The sequence below is a fragment of the Perca fluviatilis genome, chromosome 1 (assembly GCF_010015445.1).
Source record: "Perca fluviatilis chromosome 1, GENO_Pfluv_1.0, whole genome shotgun sequence".
In the NCBI taxonomy this organism is placed as follows: Eukaryota; Metazoa; Chordata; class Actinopteri; order Perciformes; family Percidae; genus Perca; species Perca fluviatilis.
Genome location: NC_053112.1, coordinates 375,007 through 397,767, shown reverse-complemented (window position 1 = coordinate 397,767; position 22,761 = coordinate 375,007). Strand labels below are relative to the sequence as shown.

Genomic DNA, 22,761 nt, shown 5'->3' with positions numbered 1-22,761 from the left:
GTATCGTTTGTTATTTTTTGATTCCGGTGCTAAATCGATACTTTTAAAACGGTGCCGGTGCCTAAACGGTGCCTGAACCGGTACTTTTCAATAAAGTTAAAAAAAAAAGAAGAAGAAAAAAAATAAGGGTAGTAAACAAAAGTCAGTGATTTGTTTATTGCTAAGGCCATGGTCAACATTAAAGATTTAATAATAATGTAATAACTATAACAATAACAATAACAATAATTTCACCAGTAAATTGCTGTTGAACCCCAGATGGGAAAAGGGTATTTTACAATTACTGTGAATGCACCACGAGGCTACCTGTTTTAAGTGAACTCACCGTCTGTGTTGTTTAATTCCGACCATATAAACATAATACTACTAGTACTACTACTAGTATTACTAGTACTACTACTAGTACTACTGTATATCTATGAATAACAACGGCTGCTGCTGCGCTGCAGAGCAGACTGTTACATCCTGTTGAAGTCCTCCACAGTGAAACACAGTCACACTTTACACTGTTTAACGTTAGCTGTCAGCATTTGACCGCTGTTTAATCCAGCTGCTAGCTAAAGGTAGGCTAACGTTACGTGCTGTCAGGTGTAGTGTAAAGTCAAGCCCCGAAATGAGGCACCGAAACTTTCGTTCTTATTCGGTCTCGTTACTACCGTTTAGGTCGGCACCGGTTCCCTGTTGGCACCCAGTTTCGGTACCCAGCCCTAACCATAATGGCTAGTAATACCAGTTGATGACATGGCATCAGGCTGGTTTTTGCGTAGCGACACGACCACAGATAGAAGTAGGACAGGACTGTGTGTACCACTGAGGTGTGTAATAACTGTGTGTACCACTGAGGTGTGTAATAACTGTGTGTACCACTGAGGTGTGTAATAACTGTGTGTACCACTGAGGTGTGTAATAACTGTGTGTACCACTGAGGTGTGTAATAACTGTGTGTACCACTGAGGTGTGTAATAACTGTGTACCACTGAGGTGTGTAATAACTGTGTGTACCACTGAGGTGTGTAATAACTGTGTGTACCACTGAGGTGTGTAATAACTGTGTACCACTGAGGTGTGTAATAACTGTGTGTACCACTGAGGTGTGTAATAACTGTGTACCACTGAGGTGTGTAATAACTGTGTGTACCACTGAGGTGTGTAATAACTGTGTGTACCACTGAGGTGTGTAATAACTGAGGTGTTTAATAACTGTGTGTACCACTGAGGTGTGTAATAACTGTGTGTACCACTGAGGTGTGTAATAACTGTGTGTACCACTGAGGTGTGTAATAACTGAGGTGTTTAATAACTGTGTACCACTGAGGTGTGTAATAACTGTGTGTACCACTGAGGTGTGTAATAACTGAGGTGTTTAATAACTGTGTGTACCACTGAGGTGTGTAATAACTGAGGTGTTTAATAACTGTGTGTACCACTGAGGTGTGTAATAACTGAGGTGTGTAATAACTGTGTACCACTGAGGTGTGTAATAACTGTGTGTACCACTGAGGTGTGTAATAACTGAGGTGTGTAATAACTGAGGTGTGTAATAACTGAGGTGTGTAATAACTGTGTGTACCACTGAGGTGTGTAATAACTGTGTGTACCACTGAGGTGTGTAATAACTGTGTGTACCATTGAGGTGTGTAATAACTGTGTGTACCACTGAGGTGTGTAATAACTGTGTGTACCATTGAGGTGTGTAATAACTGTGTGTACCACTGAGGTGTGTAATAACTGTGTGTACCACTGAGGTGTGTAATAACTGTGTGTTGCTACAGCTGTCAGTGCTGGTGATGCACGGAGCAGCCCGGCTGGATCCTGAGCTCGGAAAAAAAACTTCTTTTTTCAGGGAAGCGCAGAAAACGTTAGGAAAAAAATGGTGTAAAAAAAAAAAAAAAGTGTTCATTTTGACAACAGGAAGTTAATGGATCGCTGCTTTTGCGGAGGACGCGCGGCCGTACCTTGTGGACACTTCGTGGAGGTCGTGGTGATGCCGTACAGCCGAGAGCGCTTCTGCGGCAGAAACTCCTCCGTCTCCTCCTCCGAGTGGCGGTCCACAGCGACCACCGCCTCCCTGCAGAGAGAAACAGCCCCCCCACCAGCCACAGAACAAGCCGTTAAGCCCGGACCACACAGAGACGTTACATCGTCAGGGTAACGGCGCCGTTAAGCACGCCGCAGTGGGACAGCTGCAGTCAAACAACGGAGCTGAAAACACCAGCGCTGACAGAGCAGCGCTGGTGTTTAGTTAAAGCCCACTCAGACCCTGAGACCTGCACATTTTTTATTATCTTTTTAAAAACCTGGAAAGGAAGGAAGGAAGATTAACACCCTCATTCTGTACGTCAACACCTTCCAAAGAGTTTAGTTTAGTTTATTTCTTTTTTTGGGACGTCTGTAACTCAGGACAGTCAAACATACACAGAGACAAGACTCAAACCAGACCGAAAAGGTGCAGGCTGAAGCCGGAGCTTATTACGCCTATACCCTTTTTTACATAAAAAGTATATTTTTTCATACAAAAATTAAAGTTACAGAAACTAAGTATACACTATATATATCTAGAGGTCGACCGATAGTGGATTTTACCGATACCGATAGCTAGGTTGGGCCGTATTTGCTGATAACCGATTAATCGACCGATAGTATTTAGAACTGATACACCCACAGCAATGCTACACAAGCATGTGTGTTGTCTAAAACAGTTCTCCTACATATTTGGAGTCATCCAGTGCAAAAATAAACATAATGAGCATTATAATTCATATAAAAAGGACAAAAAATCTCAAAAACAAATCTTAAAAGATTTGACGCCAAAACAGCGACGCCATTCTTCTCTGTAGAACGGTTTAGAGCGATATTGTAATGCATGATGCCAGCAGACCCTTCTCAGCTCTCGCCTACTGTGGAATGAATGACAGCGCCAGGAAAAACCATCGCTATGGATTTTTGCCGATAACGATAGTTCCACCAATCGACTATCGGTGCCGATGAATCGGTCGACCTCTACTGTATTTACCCCAGTACAACACAAGAAGTCCAACACATTTTGTGCACCTTCTGGTATTCACACTTCTGTTTTATATTTGTTAATCACCTTATATTTAAATAATTTTTTGAATCGGTCGATTGTGTTTCTAATTCCTTCCACAGTTTAACTCCCATACACCGAGACACTTCTCTGTTTTACATTTGTTCTGCTTTTCGGTCTAGTAAAAACACAGCTTCCCCTCACTTCATAATGGCATTCTCTTATTAGAAACAGCCTCTGGATACAGTCTGGCAACATGCTATTAAATACTTTGTACATTAGAGATGCTATTTTAAGGTTTACAAGAGCCGTTTCCCTACAACTTTACAGAATACTTGCACTTTGGGCGGATTTTAATTAGACTAAACCATGAGGATCAAACTCAGGTTCACTACGGGCCACACTGGAAGAAATAGAGTCCCATCCAGAGCCGGACATGTTTAGTTTAATGACTTTTATACAATAGAAAAGTCAAATATCTTCGACCGTGTTACTGCATGTCTCATATAGTCTTCTCACAGTTTGGTCGACATAAACCAGTGGTGTAGTCTACGTGATACACAGGTACACGCAGTATACCCTCTAAGAAAGCTCCAGGATTTCCATATACCCAATTAAAAACGCCCAATGACCCGCAACGACATACTGTCCATTATATGTTTGATATATTTTGTCATATATAATTTGTCATCTGTGTTTTTCTTCTTCACATAGACTAAATAAAGGGATTTACACCGTTAATTGGTGCATAAAAGTTTATCCTGGTACAGGAAATTAAGTCGTTGATGCTCAAAACTTCCCTGGGGGAGGACACCCAGACCCCCCCCCCACTCCCCACTATGATATGCCCCCCCAAAATGGTCGAAAAAAAGCAACAAAAGACATCGCACAAAACTGACAAAGCTACAAAAACTAGGCGGGCCAAAATCTACTGTGAACCTAAATTGATATGCGGCCCGGATCAAAACCTTTGAGGGGCCGGATTTGGCCCGCGGGCCTCGAGTTTGACACGCGTGCTTTAAACAATATAGTATTGGTTGCTGTGAGACAGCTGGTGTGAGACAGCTGATGTGAGACAGCCGCTGTGAGTGCGTTACCTCCTCCAGTCGGTGTAGTAGAGCTTCCTTCCAAAGGAGACGAGAGCGAACGGATACTGGATCCCTTCGACGATCTGCCTCCTGAGCCTGCGGTGGGGATCCATACACTCCACCTTACGAGTTCCTGCACAACCATCAATCAAACCAGCCAGCGTTACAAACAGGAGCATTAGGGGCGTTGCATGGACGTAGGAAAACGAAGACCTGTTTAGAATTGATTGCATTTAAGACCTAGAACACAGTACTTCAGTGAATTTAAGACTTTTTAAAAAGGCCTAAAATGTTGATTTTGAAAGACTTTTTGAGTAAGATATCCCGGTCGGATCTTGTCGGTTCAGGTTTTGTCTCACCTGCGTCGGCCCAGCACAGCTGCTGGTCTTCCAGGTCAAAGGTCAGGCCGTTGGGGAGCCCCAGGTCGTCTTTCACCAGCACGGTCCGGTCCGTCCCGTCCATGTTGGACATCTCAATCTTGGGGCCGTCTCGGTTCCAGTCGGCCCAGTACAGCCGCCTGCAGCAAACGGGACAAAGGCCAGTTTAACGCAGGTCATGTGAGCCTGGATCAGACTTGTGGGTGTGGTTTGGAGGCGGTGTGAGAGTCCCGTACAAGAAACAGGAAACACCACTGCCTCCATCTCTGCCACGAGAACGCTTTAACCCTTGTGTGGTCCTACGGGTCACCGGGACCCGAAGGACCACACAAGGCTTATGTACTTCCGTTCACTTTGTTGAGAATTGCTCTCTAAACCCTGTCTCTTGTAAAGTAAGTAAGTAAAGTTTATTTCTGGAGCACATTTAAACACAGTTTAAGCTGACCAAACTGCTGTACAAACAAGCACTAAGGTGCAACCCTTGTGTGGTCCTTCGGGTCCTGGTGACCCGAAGGACCACAAACACAAGCTCTGAACTTGCCGGGAGTTTGTGGAACAAACCGACTGTTCCCTCCGTCCCTCCTAATTTCTCTCTTTTCCGGGAAATGAAGCTGCCTTCAAGTACGCTCGTAAACGTCAACATCTATAAACGATCTGACGGAAGTAGCTGTGAAGTATATAGTCTACTTGTGCTACATTTGGTGGAGGTTACACATCTTAATCATCTTGGTATTTTGGAGTCAGGAGTGACCATATTTGGACAAAAGGGTGGAGCTAGCTGGGGAGGGTGCGTCAAAGCCAGCGTTGATTATTGCTGCTAAACGCGAAAGAGGGAAAGTTGCAGCTAGATATCGTTTTACATTTTGGATATCGTCATATGACATAAGTCTGGTCTTTCCAGGTTTTATAGGCTGCGTTACAGTAAAGTGATGTCGTTTTCTGAACTCAGGCTACCAGACTGTTCTAGCTGCTCTATTATTGTATATCGTCGATGCCATGTCACCTGGATCGTTGCTCTGATTGGTTGAAGGATTATCCAATGGCGCCCAGAGGCATTTGAGCGGCGTCCGTTGGCGACGCCCCCTTTGGAAATGGGCTGTGAATGAAGCTTCCCCCAGACCCCCCTCTCAGTTACAGCTGAGAAGGGTCTGGTGTAGAGGTGTGAATCTTCACTGATTCGATTACGATTATCACGTCAGCGATTCAATTCGATTCGATATCTCGACGCATAACGATGCGTCAAATAAATGTCTCTATTAAAGCCATGTAGGATATTTAATTCATAGCTTTTCAAGCTTCAAAAACCAAACATCCTGCAGTGCTCTAACACTAAATAAATTGGATACATAAAACTATACAGCACTGAGCACATGGCACCTCCTGAATGTGCAAAAACACACCAGAATATGTAAACAGAAATGTTGTCAGGCCTACATTACATTATAAACAGAAATAATCGATTATGAGCCGGCCGATTATCGATGCAGCATCGTCCACGATTCCATGCATCGGTTATTTGATTAATTTCAACACCTCTAGTCAGCATTTCCCTACCAGCTCAAAGAGAAGACGTTGCTGTGAAACCTGTGAACGCCGCGACCGAAGCACTCACCCGTAGGCCGGGTTGGTGACGATGGGCCGAGGGTTGATGAGGTCCGTGTCGAACAGGACTCGCCGCTGGCTGCCGTCCAGCCTGGAAACCTCCACGGTGTCGCGTATGGAGTCGGTCCAGAAGAGGAGGCGCGCCACGTGGTCGATGGCGACGCCTTCAGGACTCTGCAGCTCTGAGGACGCCAGGGACAGACGCAAAATGTACAAAGAATTTAATAATAACAATACATTTTATTTGTAGAGCACCTTTCATTGTTTTAAAGCAATCCCAAAGTGCTGCAGAGTGAACCGACAAACAATTCTGATAACAAAAGACGAACATTAACTGGAAAATGCATTGACCTTTAAAGGGCTTGAACACACAACCTTCAGTCGCCAGGTATGTATCACACTGAGTCGTTGGTTTGACGTTGTATTTATTGTTCAACATAACGGAGTACAGAAAATGATAGTCATAGTACAGTATGTCGAAAAAGTCTGGAAGATCAGGCTTACTCCTCACAAAAAGGTCAGAGTCTGAAGTGCCTACTTGGTACGTCTCCCATGTCTGTCTCCCATGTCTCTTTCCTATGTTTTCTATGTCTCCTATGTCTCTCTCCTATGTCTCTCTCCTATGTCTCTCTCCTATGTCTGTCTCCTATGTCTCTCTCCTATGTCTGTCTCCCATGTCTCTCTCATATGTCTGTCTCCCATGTCTCTCTCATATGTCTCTCTCCTATGTCTGTCTCCTATGTCTCTCTCCCATGTCTCTCTCATATGTCTGTCTCCCATGTCTCTCTCATATGTCTCTCTCCTAGTTTCTCTCTCCTATGTCTGTCTCCTATGTCTGTCTCCTATGTCTCTCTCCTAGTTCTCTCTCCTAGTTCTCTCTCCTATGTCTGTCTCCTATGTCTGTCTCCTATGTCTCTCTCCTATGTCTCTCTCCTATGTCTCTCTCCTATGTCTGTCTCCTATGTCTGTCTCCTATGTCTCTCTCCTAGTTCTCTCTCCTATGTCTCTCTCCTTGTCTCTCTCCTATGTCTCTCTCCTATGTCTGTCTCCCATGTCTCTCTCATATGTCTGTCTCTATGTCTCTCTCCCATGTCTCTCTCCTATGTCTCTCTCCTATGTCTCTCTCCTAGTTCTCTCTCCTATGTCTGTCTCCTATGTCTGTCTCCTATGTCTCTCTCCTAGTTCTCTCTCCTATGTCTCTCTCCTATGTCTCTCTCCTATGTCTCTCTCCTATGTCTCTCTCCTATGTCTCTCTCCTCTTTCTCTCTCCTATGTCTGTCTCCTATGTCTCTCTCCCATGTCTCTCTCCTAGTTCTCTCTCCTATGTCTCTCTCCTAGTTCTCTCTCCTATGTCTGTCTCCTATGTCTGTCTCCTATGTCTCTCTCCTAGTTCTCTCTCCTATGTCTCTCTCCTATGTCTGTCTCCTATGTCTGTCTCCTATGTCTGTCTCCCATGTCTCTCTCCTATGTCTCTCTCCTATGTCTGTCTCCTATGTGTTCTCTCTCCTAGTTCTCTCCTATGTCTGTCTCCTATGTCTCGCTCTTCTCTCCTATGTCTCTCTCCTCTCTCCTATGTCTGTCTCCTATGTCTGTCTCCTATGTCTGTCTCCCATGTCTCTCTCCTATGTCTCTCTCCTATGTCTCTCTCCTATGTCTCTCTCCTATGTCTGTCTCCTGTGTCTCCTATATCTGTCTCCTGTGTCTCCTATGTCTGTCTCCTGTGTCTGTCTCCTGTGTCTCCTATGTCTGTCTCCTGTGTCTGTCTCCTGTGTCTCCTATGTCTGTCTCCTGTGTCTATGTCTGTCTCCTATGTCTGTTCCCCTGGTCCTTGTGTCTCTTCTGTCTCCCCTATGTCTGTCTCCTGTGTTCTGTCTCCCCTGTGTCTCCTATGTCTGTCTCCTGTGTCTCCTATGTCTGTCTCCCTGTGTCTGTCTCCCTGTGTTCCTATTGTCTGTCTCCTGTGTCTCCTATGTCTTGTCTCCTCTGTGTCTGTTCCCCCTGTGTCTCCTATGTCTGTTCCCCTGGTTCCTATGTCTGTCTCCTGTGTCTGTCTCCTGTGTCTCCTATGTCTGTCTCCTATGTCTGTCTCCTGTGTCTCCTATGTCTGTCTCCTGTGTCTCCTATGTCTGTCTCCTATGTCTGTCTCCTGTGTCTCCTATGTCTGTCTCCTGTGTCTCCTATGTCTGTCTCCTGTGTCTGTCTCCTGTGTCTCCTATGTCTGTCTCCTATGTCTGTCTCCTGTGTCTCCTATGTCTGTCTCCTGTGTCTCCTATGTCTGTCTCCTATGTCTGTCTCCTGTGTCTGTCTCCTGTGTCTCCTATGTCTGTCTCCTATGTCTGTCTCCTGTGTCTCCTATATCTGTCTCCTGTGTCTCCTATGTCTGTCTCCTATGTCTGTCTCCTGTGTCCCTATGCTGTTCCTGTGTCTCCATGTTTTCCCCTGTGTCTGTCTCCTGTGTCTCCTATGTCTGTCTCCTGTGTCTCCTATGTCTGTCTCCTGTGTCTCCTATGTCTGCCCATGTCTGTCTCCCTGTGTCTCCTATGTCTGTCTCCCCAGTGCCCCTAGTGCCTGTTGTCCTAGTTCCCCGTGTCTCCTTGCCCATTGTTCCTAGCCTTCTCCCGTGCCCCCCCTGTGTCTCCCATGTCTGTTCTATGTCTGTCTCCCCTGTGTGTCTCCTGTCTCCTATGCGTCTCTATGTGCCCCTTACTCCCTGTCCCATGCTCTCCTATGTCTCCCCTATGGTCCCGCCCATGCCTCCTCTCCCCGCTCCTATGCCCCCCCTATGCTGTCTCCTGTGTTCCTGGCGCCCCTGCTCCAGGCCTCCCCTGTCTCCTATGCCTGTCCCCTATGCTCCTCCCCTGTGCCTTGTGTCTCTGTGCGCTGTACCTGTAGTGATGACGGGGACGATGTCCCCTCCACTCAGGTGCGAGGGCGATGTCGGGTCCAGTAGACCATCTCTCCACCAGCGGCCCGCCACACCACCTCGTCCTACAGGAGCACACTTATTCAGAAGAAGTAACAAGTACACATCCATAGCTTGTACTCTGCAGTGCCAGCCACAGCATTTATGACTTTTGGTGTGTCTGAAGGTCTACTCATGGACTCTGTAACCTTGGTTACCTTGTTTCAGCCACTCTAGCGCGGTATAGAAAGCCTGCAGGAAGACTCAGCCTGATTTCTCTGCCAGTTCCAACTATTCAACAAGCTTGCTGTTTGAATCTGACTGGCTAACAGCTAGCCAATGAGAGCCTGGCTGTCAGAATCCTTTACCCCAGCCCAACTGGGCGAGCTCATGAATAGTAATGAGCTCAGGCAGTATGATGTCAGACTGACCAGCTGTTGTGATTGGTCTGATTTCTCTGCTTAGAGCTGACAGAGGAGGTAGCAGTTCATTTTCACATTCACCACATAACACACACACACATATGGACCTGACATATTTAAAAAAAATACAAGGAAAAACGGTTTTGTGTGGCAGGGCACCTTTAAGTACCAAATGTTGAGCTACTTGTACTTTAACTTGAGTCTTTTCTCTTCGTGCCACTTTCTACTTCTACTCCGCTACATTTCAGTGCAGGGCTTGTACTTGTAACAGAGTATTTTTACAGTGTGGTGTTAGTACTTTGACTGCAGTAAAGGACCTGAATACTTCCTCCAGCGCTGCATTCAGGAGCACGCTCATTCTGAAAGAGTCTTTTGTCTCTCAGCGCCGGGTCGGGACTGGGAGACGCCGACGCTGACGGACAGCTTTGTGCTCAGCTGCGCTACATTACGACGTACGAGCTTTAGAGAAGAGAAGAAGAGAATTCTGATGCTATGAATCTGTCGAAGTACAAATGGAGGATTGTTTCCCGGCCGACAGGAACGCTCAGAAGCGGTTCGACTACATTCATGACGAACACTGACACTCTGTGTCTAGGCTGTTCGATGTCGTCACCCGAAAAAAACTCTCACAAGTCGAGATGTTTGGGCTGGTTTCCAATTCTACAAAGAGCTCAGCCGGCTGGAGTTCCTCTCAGCATTTACTCTAGGGTTGTAAATAACCATTATTGTCTTCATGGATTATCTTCTGGATGAATGGATGAGTTGTTTGGTCTCTATGATGTCAGAAAATTGTGAAATATGTGGGTCAGTGTTTCCCAAAAAGCCCCAAGATGACGTCCTCAAATGTCTCGTTTTGTCCACAACTCAAAGATGTTTTTGGCGTGTGCAATAACTGCTGTGTTAAATGTTTTTTAGACCATTTATTGAAAACATGGAATGAATGTGTATGTGCGAGATGTGCTTGGGTGAGAATGTGCTGGTGTATATGTGTGTGTGTGTGAGTGTGTGTGTGTGTATGTGTGTGTGTGTGTGTATATATATATATATATATATTTTATTTTATTATTTTTTTATTTTTAAATCTTTTTACTCTATGCTGCTATTTGGAGAGGATGGCTCCAACATAATTTTGTTGTACTGCATACAATCACAATAAAGATCTATCTATCTAGTTGTTAAATAATCAATTTTATCGGAGCTCCGACACACACACACACACACACACACACACACACACACACACACACACACACACACACACACAGAGAGAGGTGTGGACGCAGTAAACTGTCTGCAGTTTAGTTGAAGTCACAGAGAGTCCTGGTTGGTTTCAAGTGTAGTTACAGTTTTTCTAAAATTCACGCAGACAGCGTTTGCTGCGATATGATATTAATGGCGAGCTGAAAGCGGTGGCGGTGCAGTTGCCGTTCCACTTCCTCTTAGACAAGCAGGCACAACGGTGGTTTCTCTGCCCTGGTGACTGACTGACAGGCTGAACTTGCAAGGCGAGGTAACGTTATGTGAGCAGTTTTACCAGATTTTTTTAATTTTGATAACTGTTTTGAGTCACAATTAAGGTGGAAAATAAAAGCTTTGTGTTTAATGTATTTTTCTTGATGTTGAAATCGATTTTAAAACATACGATATCAAAAAAAAAAGTATCGTTAAGGAACCGGCATCGAAACTGAGGTATCGAAACTGTGATCTAATGTGGCCTCACGGGGATGTGCAGCAGAGGTTTGGCCTCCTCCTTCCTGATGTTGTACCCGTCCAGAGGGACGTGCTCGATCTTCCCGCTCTGAGCGAACAGCAGGTGCGTTCCCGGGGCAACGGGGTGGACGTCGGGCCGCGGGGTCGGACCCACCGGAGCCGGCGTCACCGCCTGGTCGATACCTGCACAGAGAGAGAGAGAGAGAGGAGCGTTCATTGACCTTTTTCACAGCAGACATGTTGACATGTCATAGTAGGAACAGCACAGGTGTATTAAACCATTAATGATGGCTGCATTCCACTTAGGAGAGGTCCTGGTATTAAACCATTAATGATGGCTGCATTCCACTTAGGAGAGGTCCTGGTATTAAACCATTAATGATGGCTGCATTCCACTTAGGAGAGGTCCTGGTATTAAACCATTACTGATGGCTGCATTCCACTTAGGAGAGACCCTGGTATTAAACCATTAATGATGGCTGCATTCCACTTAGGAGAGACCCTGGTATTAAACCATTACTGATGGCTGCATTCCACTTAGGAGAGGTCCTGGTATTAAACCATTAATGATGGCTGCATTCCACTTAGGAGAGGTCCTGGTATTAAACCATTAATGATGGCTGCATTCCACTTAGGAGAGGTCCTGGTATTAAACCATTAATGATGGCTGCATTCCACTTAGGAGAGACCCTGGTATTAAACCATTACTGATGGCTGCATTCCACTTAGGAGAGACCCTGGTATTAAACCATTAATGATGGCTGCATTCCACTTAGGAGAGGTCCTGGTATTAAACCATTACTGATGGCTGCATTCCACTTAGGAGAGGTCCTGGTATTGGTCATGCTGACTCACTGAAATATGTTACTGGGACACTTGATGGAACTGAGCCATCGTTAAGGTTATCAACATGTATCAAACTCAGAATATTGTCATATTGGGAATAATAGTGGGAATACACCAGTGTTTCCTTTAGGACTGTTGGGGGCAGGTCTGTCCGCCACTACAAATTCCACATGGAAACACTGACACGTGTAATCGCTCAGTCGACTCACACAGAGGGGTGCTGCCGGGGCCCGTGCGGGTGTTGGGGACTTCCTGTCCGCCGGCGTCCACGCACCAGCACTGCCCGATGGCGGCGTGGCACTGCGTGGGCTCGTAGGCTCCGTGGCGGTCGCACTGCGGGACGTACTGGCCGACGGCCGGCCGCGGACGGAAGAAGGAGAAGATGCCGGAGCCGGAGCCGGAGGTGGCGGTCTGGGCGCTCTCTCTGTGGCGCTCGCACGGTGTCTTCTCGCGCTCTGGGGAGGGGGGGGGAGACAAAAACAACAGAGTGACACAACGACAACGACACTGAGAAGGCAAACCTGCAAGTCTTTTTACTAGGGCGCTGCTCGATTAAAGAAATTCTCAGTCCACGAACACTCGTTCAATCGTATCGACTAATCGATTAGTTGATTAAATCGACAGATCTGTAAATCTGAGTTTCTCCACTAAGAGTCATGTTAAAAAGGATGCATATACTGAATAAGATAACGCCTCCTTTGCATATTTGCAACATTTCAGAAAACGTGTAATACAAGAAATAAACTGCCTTAATGAAAGTAATCAAAGTAGGTTTCACGGTGATATCTGTGAGGTCAAAGGTCAACCCTTAATTCTTGTGTTTACCAGAGATGAGCTCGTACGTTTCTTGGAAATAAGTCATTCAGCATGAAAACAGCATCAGACATGACTAATGGAGTAAAGAGATCTACGCTGACTAAGACCAGAACCACCGATTAGTCCTCTGATCCACTAAGAGGGAGCAGCCGTACTTTTTACAATCCAGCCCTAAGGTTATTTTTTTGGGGCATTTTGATGTTTTTTATGAACTGGACAGGCTGATATGAGAGGGGGGGGAAGACATGCAGAAAACCGTCACAAGTCACAACACAGGGAGAAAAGAGGAGCTGCATCAATGTGCAGTACAACTAAAATATGGTGTTTTTTGATAATTAAACTATGTAAACCTATTCTGGTACAACCTCAAATTACAATAATGAACCTGAAAATGAGCAGAATATGGACAGTAGCATAGTAAATGTGCTTTTTTCCTCACAAGTTATCAGTAAAATACATCAAACTCTGCTTAGTCTACCCCCCAGTGTAATGTTATGTAACTTGATTTGGTGTTTTCTTGCTGCTGAGCAGGTTTGCGTACGTGGCAGCTGCAGATAAACGTGCGAGCGAGCGGTGGAGACGACCGCAGATTAAAGACGAGCAGGAGGCTTTTCATCTCCGCGGCCACATCTGGCACATCAGCTCCCCTAACTCTCTCCCTCCCTCCCTCTCTCCCTCCCTCTCTCCCTCCCTCCCTCCCTCCCTTATCCTCAGGGTGTCTGCGAGACGAACCACAGAGTCCCGTGTGACAGACAGCAGCGTGTCCTCACAGCGCCACGTCTGATAACGGCAATCAGACCAATGGAAAGAGCACAGGAAAGAGATAAAGAGATAAGATAAGCTCCCGAAAGAGGGGCCACTCACATTACAAAAGATCCCACCCACCCCCCCCCCTGCTAAACTCTTTCTAGTTACTGCCAGCAGGCCGCGGCTATAAAGTCCCTCTAGCCAAGTTAGCCAGTTACAAACACTCTTTCATCTCCGCTGCCATAAACATCTTAAATACGAAGTAATGACCCAGACACCCACGCTGACACTAGGCCACTTTGCACACATGTAACGTTACTTTATCCTGTGTGAATTACTTTCATAAACTACTGTATGTTTACTTTTGTTTTTGCACGGTATGTTTTAGGATTTTTGAACGAAGACCAAAGATCGCCCTGACCAAAAGGAGACCGAGCAGCTAACAGTCAGAGGAAGTAAGTAAGAGACGCTGTGACGAGTTATGACAGGGGACAGAGAGATTATGCCTTGCAGAAGCCGATGGCTCAAAAAAAGACTAAAATATGAGAAAACGTTGGCGCGGAGGAGTGAGCTGTAATTAGCTCTCCCAGCTCCCGACACCTGGAATCAGTGGAGGGGCGTGCAGCGCTGCGACGACGCCAAACCACAGACACGACAACAACAACAAGGAACCGACCACTGTGGACTCCACTCTCTCTCGCGTTCCAAACTGTTTCGGGTGCAGTGGTTGCATCAAGGCAGCAAAATACAAAACTCCTTCTTGAATCAAAAGATGCAAAATGCGCACGCAAGTCTTTTAGGAAAACTCTCATTCACGTCCAGGTTCGGCGTCCACACCAGATCCAGCCAACCGCAGCGCAGCGTTCGGACCAGCGGCATGAATTAAAAACAGCAAGAATCCATCTAGATCAAAAAGAGGAACTTAAAGAAATATATATCCAAGAGCGTCACGAGTTTCCAAATCCTTGAACTGACCTCACACTCAGAAGCAACGACCGTTTGAGTTCCTCAGAGTTTACGAAGTGCAGTCGTTGTTCGTTTCCATAACTCACGCACAGAGTTGGCGACATGTTGCCACGGGGCCACTTCAGGGAAGCGGGAGGATTTTCCAGTTCTGTTTTTCCTCCATCGTCTTCTACGCCCTGCTGTGCCCTGCACTGCTGCTACTCTCCTCTATCTAGCGTCTACTATTTCTAGTCAGAGATCTATTAAGTTTATCGTTACAATAAGCGCCACCGTTCATCACGTTTAAGAAGGAAGTTTTTCATCGCCACTGTCGCTCCAAATGCTTGCTCTTCGGGGGGTAAATTAAGGGAAACTGTTGGGTCCTTGTAAATTATAGAGTGAGGTCTAGACCTCCTCTCGACACTCCCATCGCCGCACAACCCTACGGAGAATCGCCGGACGGTTGTTGTACAAAATAAAATGGTATTTTGGACATCCCTACAGTTCACTAGGGGGTAGGAATCAGCAGAGGCCTCACGATACGATATCATCACGATACTTATGTCACGATACGATATCATCACGATACTTAATGTCACGATACGATATCATCACGATACTTATGTCACGATACGATATCATCACGATACTAATGTCACGATACGATATCATCACGATACTTAATGTCACGATACGATATCATCACGATACTTATGTCACGATACGATATCATCACGATACTTAATGTCACGATGCGATATCATCACGATACTTATGTCGCGATACGATATCATCACGATACTTATGTCGCGATACGATATCATCACGATACAATATCATCACGATACTTATGTCACGATAAGATATCATCACGATACTTAATGTCATGATACGATATCATCACTATACTTATGTCACGATACGATATCATCACGATACTTATGTCACGATACGATATCATCACGATACTTGTGTCACGATACGATATCATCACGATACTTATGTCGCGATACGATATCATCACGATACTTGTGTCACGATACAATATCATCACGATACTTATGTCACGATACGATATCATCACGATACTTGTGTCACGATACAATATCATCACGGTACTTATGTCACGATACGATATCATCACGATACTTATGTCACGATACGATATCATCACGATACTTAATGTCATGATACGATATCATCACGATACTTAATGTCACGATACGATATCATCACGATACTTATGTCACGATACGGCTCATGGCCTGTGGCAAAGAATGAGGGGACACCAACAACAAAGTATAGGCCAATCGAGAAGATATTTTATTGTAAACCAAAATTATTAACTTTAAACAAAGAAAAAGGAATGAGGTGTGAGAATGTCATAATGTAAGGTGTATGTAAAATGCATGGATGAGTGAGTCTGTGTGTGAAAATGACTGAGTGGAAAACTAAGTAAAACTATAAACTATAAAAGGAACAAACAAAACTAAGTAAAACTATAAACTATAAAAGGAACAAACAAAACTAAGTAAAACTATAAACTATAAAAGGAACAAACAAAACTAAGTAAAACTATAAACTATAAAAGGAACAAACAAAACTAAGTAAAACTATAAACTATAAAAGGAACAAACAAAACTAAGTAAAACTATAAAAGGAACAAACAAAACTAAGTAAAACTATAAACTATAAAAGGAACAAACAAAACTAAGTAAAATTATAAACTATAAAAGGAACAAACAAAACTAAGTAAAACTATAAACTATAAAAGGAACAAACAAAACTAAGTAAAACTATAAAAGGAACAAACAAAACTAAGTAAAACTATAAACTATAAAAGGAACAAACAAAACTAAGTAAAACTATAAACTATAAAAGGAACAAACAAAACTAAGTAAAACTATAAACTATAAAAGGAACAAACAAAACTAAGTAAAACTATAAACTATAAAAGGAACAAACAAAACTAAGTAAAACTATAAACTATAAAAGGAACAAACAAAACAGGATCATACCTGGAGGAGCAGGTTTTTCTTCCTAAAAGGGAGTTTTTCCTCGCCACTGTCGCAACAGCCACTGCTAATGCTTGCTCTTGAGGGAATTACTGTAATTGTTGGGGCTTTGTAAATTATAGAGTGTGGTCTAGACCTACTCTATCTGTAAAGTGTCTCGAGATAACTCTGTTATGATTTGATACTATAAATAAAATTGAATTGAAATTGATACGATATTATTGCGATTTTAAACACATTGCAATATTCTGCGATATATTGCAATGTATTACAATATTTAAACGTGTTTAAGCGTGGCCTTAAAACCCACCTTTTTAGGAGAGCTTTGGAGTGAACTTGTGCCCTTTTCCTTTTATTTACTTCTTCTTTTTTTTTTTTTTCATGCTCTCCATGTGTTTTTATAATTTTTAGCACTATCACGTAGCACTTTGAGATTTGCGTAAATATAAAGTGCATTACAAATTAAACGTATTATATTATTATTACCTTTTTTCCCAACTTCAAATTTTTCCCAATTTCAAATTATGTCCCCAAAAGTCAACATCTGTTTTATCTAAAAATATATACATGTCTCTGTTTGTTCATCTCACTTCAATTGCATTGCTGCAAAAGTGGGGATTGTGAAGCAGACAGACTGACCGACACAGGTAGTGATGCACCGATGTGAAAATGATGGCCGATACCGATAACCGATATTAATATTGCTGTTATGGCCGATACCGATATTTGCCGATGTCGATATCTCCGTATAGAAATCAAATTTTTATGACAATCAAATAAAGAACTATTTTCCAATACGCATTTTATTTATTTATTTTTGAGATTTATTTTCCGAAATGACTGACATTGGGCACCTTTACCTGTGTGAAAAATATGACTGTCATCAGATTTTCAGAAGAAAATCATATATATATATATATATATATATATATAAAAAATTTATAATTATATATAATTTGACATCGAACCGATACCGATGTGTTAAAAAAATGACCATATCGGCCGATATTATATCGTGCACCACTAAACACACATATATATATATAATAATAGATCGATACTTGCCGTCTGTGTATCGATACAGTATTACCACGGAAAATACTGCGATACTATGCTGTATCGATTTCCCCCCCCCACCCCTACAGTTCACACAGCGCATTCTAGCGCCGGTCTGCATCTGATTTGGGGCTTTTTTGTCAGGAAACTGACGGCTAGAGCTGGGCAATATATGGATATTATATCGATATCGTGATATGAGACTAGATATCGTCTTAGATTTTGTATATCTTAATATCTTAATATGACATAAGTGTCTGTTCCTGGTGTTAAAGGCTGTTACAGTAAAGTGATGTCATTTTCTGAACTTACCAGACTGTTGTATAACTGTTCTATTATTCACCTTTACCCACTTAGTCATTATATCCACATTACTGATGATTATTCATCTAAAATCTTATTGTGTAAATATTTAGTGAAAGCACCGATAGTCAACGCTACGATATCGTTGCGGTAACATATCGTGATATTTGATTTTCTCCGTATCGCCCAGCCCTACTGACGGCTCGATTGTAAATTCAGGGCTACAGTGGTGTGGGTGCGTGAACTAAGGCGGGAAGTCACCTACCTGAGGTCGCCGGGCGGCACTGGAAGCCGTCGCCGTGGAAACCGGGGTGGCACTGGCAGTTGTAGGAGCCCTGCGTGTTGGAGCAGAAGGCGTCGTGGTGGCAGCGGTCCTGCTGACACTCGTCGACGTCTGAACCGGCAAAAAACAAACAAACAAAAGAGAGAGAAGGTAAAATACAGAAGATGAAGTGATGATGTGAAGAAAGATTCTCAGGGACTGAAGAGAGACCACTGACCACCTGCTGCCTCTTTGGGCGTTTTCACACCTATACAGTCCCTCCAGAAAAACACGATTATGCAAATGCATAATTTATGATTAATTTCGCTGCATAAATTGCCGATTTCCGTGCAAAATATGCGGGGCTTGCATGATTTCATAATCCCCGCATTTTCGTTGCAAAAAAAGTCCCATAATATATCTTAGCAGAAAGTTGAAAAATGTTGCGTTTACTTCACACAAGAGCAGCCATTTAGCCTTGTTGCCATGGGAACGTTATGAAGTGACGTAATTAAGCGACGTGAACATCATCAAAAAGCAGCGTGTTAAGGGGGGGGGGGGATTTGACATGTTGTACTCTGAGTCTCTTAAGTTGGTATCAGAAAGCTATCTTAATATCTGCTGTCTACTCAAATCTCTTTAAGTGTCTATATTATTAACGATTTTTGAATTGTTGAAAGTCTGTCTCTTTTGTATCTTTTATTTCCCTGTTTAGACTATTACTTTTTCACTTTCATATTATATTATTTGTATATATTTTTGTATCTTATTTGTTTATGTATTGCAATGACTGAATATCTGTAAACTTTATTTTTTGAATTTTTTGGAAATTTTTGCAAGTTCCCGCAATGTCATTGCATAAATATCATATAGAGCATATTCCATCGCATTTTTTAAGAAAACATGCCGCATAATCAAGGATTTTTGCCCCGTAACAATCGCAAAAAAACTCCTCATATTTCTGGAAGGACTGCCTATAGTTTGTTCACTGGGGTCCGAATCAGGTGATGGGTTTGTAAACTTGGAGTGGTTTCTCCGGTGGGGGGTGGGTTTAGCAGTGGGGGGCAGGACAGACACAACTGTTGAGGAGGGCTCTACACCAATCACAACCGTTGAGGAGGGCTCTACACCAATCACAACCGTTGAGGAGGGCTCTACACCAATCACAACCGTTGAGGAGGGCTCTACACCAATCACAACCGTTGAGGAGGGCTCTACACCAATCACAACTGTTGAGGAGGGCTTTACACCAATCACAACCGTTGAGGAGGGCTTTACACCAATCACAGCCGTTGAGGAGGGCTTTACACCAATCACAACCGTTGAGGAGGGCTCTACACCAATCACAACCGTTGAGGAGGGCTTTACACCAATCACAACCGTTGAGGAGGGCTTTACACCAATCACAACCGTTGAGGCGGGCTTTACACCAATCACAACCGTTGAGGAGGGCTCTACACCAATCACAACCGTTGAGGAGGGCTTTACACCAATCACAACCGTTGAGGAGGGCTCTACACCAATCACAACCGCTGAGGAGGGCTCTACACCAATCACAACCGTTGAGGAGGGCTCTACACCAATCACAACCGTTGAGGCGGGCTTTACACCAATCACAACCGTTGAGGAAGGCTCTACACCAATCACAACCGCTGAGGAGGGCTCTACACCAATCACAACCGTTGAGGAGGGCTCTACACCAATCACAACCGTTGAGGAGGGCTTTACACCAATCACAACCGTTGAGGAGGGCTTTACACCAATCACAACCGTTGAGGAGGGCTTTACACCAATCACAACCGTTGAGGAGGGCTTTACACCAATCACAACCGTTGAGGAGGGCTCTACACCAATCACAACCGTTGAGGAGGGCTTTACACCAATCACAACCGTTGAGGAGGGCTCTACACCAATCACAACCGTTGAGGCGGGCTTTACTGTACAACTGGCTAAATCACAAGTAGGAGGGCTTTACACCAATCACAACCGTTGAGGGAGGCTCTACACCAATCACAACCGCTGAGGAGGGCTCTACACCAATCACAACCGTTGAGGAGGGCTTTACACCAATCACAACCGTTGTGGAGGGCTTTACACCAATCACAACCATTGAGGAGGGCTCTACACCAATCACAACCGTTGAGGAGGGCTCTACACCAATCACAACCGTTGAGGAGGGCTCTACACCAATCACAACCGTTGAGGAGGGCTCGGCCACCGATTCGGCAGAAACCCGTTGACCAAGAAAAAAATGAAAAAATAACCTCCTCACTTTTCCCAAGGGAACGAAAAAGAACCACTTTGTTAGCTTAACATTTGTAGCGTGTTTTTATTTCTTATTTCTTAATAGCGTTTTTATTTTTTAACTGTTTCACACAAAGAGAGCTAGTGTGTCTGTCATGTATCGCAAACTTAAATCTGTCGCTGCTACGTCACCCGGATCGTTGCTCCGATTGGTTGAAGGACTACCCAATGGCGACCAGAGGCATTCGAGCCGCGTCCGTTGGTGACGCCCCCCCCCTTTTGGAAATGGGCTGTGAATGAAGCTTCCCCCAGACCCCCCCTCTCAGTTACAGCTGAGAAGGGTCTGGGGTCAGCCAGGCCACCGCCACTACTAAATCAACAGAGAGGAAACACTGTTCACTAGGGTTGGGCATCGTTTGGATTTTAACGATTCTGATTCCGATTCTTCCTTCTGATTCCGGTTCTTATTGGTTCTCGATTCAAATTCTTTGAGGGGTGGAGTTGAAACGGGTCACATGCTTATTTTCACAAATAAGAGGAAAGTTTTATTTTGATTCAATGGTGGTTTGCAGTTTTACAGCTTTTTCAACGTAAAATAAAGCCACACTAGAGCGCCGCTTACTGTGCTGCATGGCTGCAACACAACAAGCGCCTGGCTGCTACGGAAACCAAAACTTGCGCATGCTAAATTGGGAAGTGATGATCGGATTTGAAACCAAATCCTCCAAACGATTCCAAAACGATTCCAATAGACCAATAGTCTCGATGCCCAACCCTACTGTTCACACGGAAAAATCCAAGCGAACCCAGAATGTGTCGTTACAAATCACGCAAGAACTCCTCTTATTGGTCACGCGTGTCAGGGGGTGGGACAAAGAAAGTAAATCCAGGAAGAAGGTCCTGTGTTCTGGACGTCTCCGTGCTCATTTCATTTAAATCATTTTCCAGACAGATATTGTTTCCACGGCTGCTCTGCTCACCGAGAGAAGTATAAAAAAGCACACCTGGCTGCAGGAGACGTCCGGCTCAGACTCGCCGTGGTCTGTTCCAGGTCGCGTCACGTTCTCGCCACAGAGAGCTGCAGAGCTCGTTTGAAAGTACGCTTGTTTGGTCCACTTCTGGTGCGAGTGCTGTATTCACACCTGCACAAACGAACCAAGGGGGGAACCAACTCTGGAGACATTGAACCGAACTTAAGGAGGCCGGTGTGAAAGCGCCCTAAATGAAATTGACTGAAAATGTCCCTTTGAAACTTCATTACTTCATTTACACAAATGTATGATATCTGGGAAATATCTGGAAATGAGATGGAGACTAGAACAAATGCTGAGTACGATGAGTTCAGACTAATGCACAACAAAGAAACATGCTTTCATGAAAGGGGAGAACAGCTGACATGCACCAAATGTATATGCCAAGGTTTCTTCTCCTAGAAAGGAAGATAACCATGTGTGCACCCTCCTAAGAGCATGTCCCCATAGTGTCTCTACGAACATCAGAATAACTCCTTTATACTTTTTGTCTTCACACGCTTCAAGCTACCTATTTCAGCGCAACAGTTTACTCTTAAACTACACCTTTTATGGCCGATGTTCCTAATAGATTACCACATTCCTGGCTCCAGTTCCTCTGTGTGAAAGTTGTACCCAAACTCATAATAGATTCACACCTTCTTGTGGGTGAAGGTTGTCCCCAGACTAACCTTCTTGTGTAGTACCCTACATACAAGATATCAAATACATTTGAAACATGTAGGCTGAAATATCCAACCTATCAATGTATACTGAACAAAATTATTTGTTTTGCCCCCATTTTTTCATGAGCCGAAGTCAAAGATCTAAGACTGTTTTCTATGTTCACAAAAGGCCTCTTTCTCTCAAATACTGTTCACCAATCTGTCTAAATCTGTCAGTGAGCACTTCTCCTTTGCAGAGATAACCCATCCACCTCACAGGTGTGGCATATCAAGATGCTGATTAGACAGCAGGATTATTGCACAGGTGTGACTTAGGCTGGACACAATAATGCTACGTTTCCACGTGGCCGGCTATATTCCTCTCCGTTTTCAAAAATAACATTATGCACAGCTGTCAGTTTACAGGAAAGTGTTAGTTTACATGTATCCGTGTATATATACAGTACAGGCCAAAAGTTTGGACACACCTTCTCATTCAGTGCGTTTCCTTTTTATTTTCATGACTATTTACATTGTAGATTCTCACTGAAGGCATCAAAACTATGAATGAACACATATGGAATTATGTACTTAACAAAAAAGTGTGAAATAACTGAAAACATGTCTTATATTTTAGATTCTTCAAAGTAGCCACCCTTTGCTTTTTTATTAATAAGGGAAAAACTTCCACTAATGAACCCTGACAAAGCACACCTGTGAAGGTAA

At 44.0% G+C, this 22,761-nt stretch overlaps 1 pseudogene; it reads right to left on the bottom strand.

The window, feature by feature from the left end:
- Positions 1-22,761, bottom strand: part of LOC120560403 — a 69,728-nt pseudogene that overhangs the window by 2,027 nt on the left and 44,940 nt on the right.